The 2,903-nt window shown below is 41.6% G+C and overlaps 1 pseudogene across 1 annotated transcript; it reads right to left on the bottom strand.

Moving 5' to 3' along the window:
* Positions 1-573: 573 nt before the first annotated feature.
* LOC109373348 (26S proteasome non-ATPase regulatory subunit 6 pseudogene) lies at positions 574-1,262 on the bottom strand (annotated as a pseudogene). Its single transcript, XR_002122205.1, has one exon. The product of XR_002122205.1 is annotated as a 26S proteasome non-ATPase regulatory subunit 6 pseudogene (transcript).
* Between the last annotated feature and the right edge of the window lie 1,641 nt (positions 1,263-2,903).

Below are 2,903 nucleotides of genomic sequence, written 5' to 3'. Positions count from 1 at the left end.
ATCTTTTTCCTTCTCCTGAATTCACATCTTGGTTAACAGCACTGAAATTTACACAGATGTCGCAACTCAAAACTTTCTCAATTACCCTTAACTCTTCTCTGCCCCTCTCTCAACACAGCTAATCAGTCTCTAGACTCTATTTTGCCTTTTTCGATTGTACAGAGTCTGACTGATTGGGCTCAACAAGGCTTTGGTTTTTTTAAATTTTTTTATTTTTTAAACTTTATTGGGGAACAGTGTGTTTTACCAGGACCCATCAGCTCCAAGTCAAGTCGTTGTCTTCAATCTAGTTGTGGAGGGCGCAGCTCACTGGCCCATGTGGGAATCGAACTGACAACCTTGGTGTTACGAGCCTGTGCTCTAACCACCTGAGCTAACCATCTGCCCTCTCAACAAGGCTTTATGAAATACCTGTTCTTATGAATTTGCACCCTCATCTCCACTCCCACTGACCTCTAATTTCTTGCTTAAACCACTTAAATGGTTTCCCTGTGCCAGGAATCTCTTTCCTCCACTAGACTTTCAAACTGCTTTCAGATGTCAAGCCAACTGAAAAAAAAAATTTTTTTTTGTAAAGAAACAATTCAGTATTTATTTTATAGAGTTGAACTGGGCACAAAGTAAAGTAAGCTATAAAAATTCCAAATAATTATCTCTAAAGGAATTCCTTTGTTTACATGGTTTTACATATTAATTACTCTGGAAAGTTTCTGAACTCTGTTTACTAGCAGATCTCCTTTCTTGATAGTTTCTTGGTACTGCCAGTTCTTGCTATCAGGTATGTTGGTTTCCACTATTTCATTCACTTTATCTATTTTGCAGTGTAGTCTCCCAGCAGCAATAAATCTGGAGAGTTCCTGATCAATGAATTCCACGCCAACGGCGAAGGCTTCTGCCATATAGCCCAGGGTTAATGATCTGTACGATTCCAGCAGCTGGCTGTACGCATGGATTCTCATCTCTCTCACATAGTACCGATAGTGAGGAGCAAAAAGCCAGTCATTCTTCATTTCCTGTTCCACAACAGCTAATGATTGGAAGAAAGCCGAGTAACGACATTCATAGAGTGAAAACAGATACTGCCGAACTGCTGGAAGACTGTGCAACACTTCAAGAATCTCTGCTCCTTTAATAACCTTCTCCCTGAGATCTGGTCTTTCTAAGGCGATCATGCTGACATACACAGTGTACGTCACAAAGGTTTTATAATCCATGAGCTCATAGGATGTGAATGTTGAAACAGTGTCAAGGAAGAGTTCCGCNGAGTGGGAGAACTGGCCAGTGCTCCATGAGGAGGCAGGCCCACGGAGAGATGAGGGCCCATTCTGCTGAGTCCTCCCAGGTCTCTTCCTGGTGCATGCAACTGGATAAAAATGCAGATAAATGATGCACAACGTCCTCCCCCTCCGTAAGAGGAGGAGGCAATTTCCTCCCTATAAATTCCCTATAAGTGATGACATGGTGCAGAATGCACAGTTCCCTGAGAAATGAGGAGTGATGGGGTCACAGTCATGGCAGGTACCTTTGGTAATACAATATCAGGTGGGGATTTTGAAGGCACAACCTTCCCCAGATGAACCTAAGCAGAGAGTCATAACATTTTACATTTGTTTTACATTCTACAGTTTACAAAGCAAGGCTTATAGGAATTATTAGATTTCACTGATTAGTTGACTCATTAAATACACACACCCTTGCAAACACACTTATACACCTCACACATCCAAACACCTCTGTAGTTGAGTTTGGCACTGCTGACCACTGCTTACTTGGTCAGGCTCTCTTTTGTTTTTTAGAACACAGTTCCTTTCAGGGTTTTCTCTTTCTTCTCTGGTATTATTCTCAGTCTCCTTTGGACATTCTTCTTCTTTCCACAATGGTTGGGGTTACCAGGGATTTACTCTTCTTTTTTTCACTCTAGACATTCTTCCTAGAAAGTGGGATTGATATTTCCTGTAGTTTCAATAGTCATTTCTGCTAATAGTGGTATGGAGCGTGGCAAAGAGACTACCTAGTTTCTGGAATCATGGAGACTCAGATTAGAATTCTGGAACTTCTACCAATTAGACATTAGATATGATCACATATACTGTCCCAGGTCAGTTTTGTCCCTCAAGGCTGTATTCACACTTATAAAATGGGGGGGGGGTTATCCCTACTTGTTACAGTTATCATAAAGATTCTACGATTCATTCACTAAGACTTTTTGAGTAGCTATGTACTATGTACTGGATATATAGTGATAAAGCATATGTAAAAAATCCTTATACTTGTGACACTTCTACTATAATGTGAGACAGACACTGAACAAATGGGTGACTTGGTATACCACAGTGATGGGGGCTCTGAAAAGAATAAAGCAGAACAAGAATTAGCAACCTAATGAACGTGAAACAGCACAGTGTCTGGCACAGAGAAGGTGCTCAGAAAAAGTTTATCACCATCTTCTCCATTATCATCACCATCTCCTAGATCTCTGTTTCCAGACTAGACGTCTCTCTTGATGTCCACAGAGACTTCCAATGTGGTATGTCTGAACCTATATTCATCCTATTTCCCTACCTCCCAAATCCCTTATTTTTTATTCTCCACCTTGGACAATAGCACCAAAGTCACAGCTGACCATTGGCTCTTCTGCTTTGATATATATTTTGGCTCTGCCCTCTTCTCCAGCCCTCTCACCCCTGACTTAAGTTAGATCTTCAGTGTTTCTCACCTGACCACTGTGAGAACTAAGTTTGCCTTCTCTGGGTTGTTCTCCAATCTGTCCTCCACACAACTTCTGCAATGGCATGTTGGTTCCCTGATTCAATTCATTCAGTGGCTTTCTACCACCTTCTGTGGGGATAGCCCAAGTTTCTTAACCCACCCACTACTCCAGAGTCCCTACTGCTCCTGCTCCA

Source organism: Hipposideros armiger, unplaced genomic scaffold (assembly GCF_001890085.2).
Source record: "Hipposideros armiger isolate ML-2016 unplaced genomic scaffold, ASM189008v1 scaffold_710, whole genome shotgun sequence".
NCBI classification, from domain to species: domain Eukaryota; kingdom Metazoa; phylum Chordata; class Mammalia; order Chiroptera; family Hipposideridae; genus Hipposideros; species Hipposideros armiger.
This window is presented reverse-complemented; position numbering and strand designations above follow the sequence as displayed.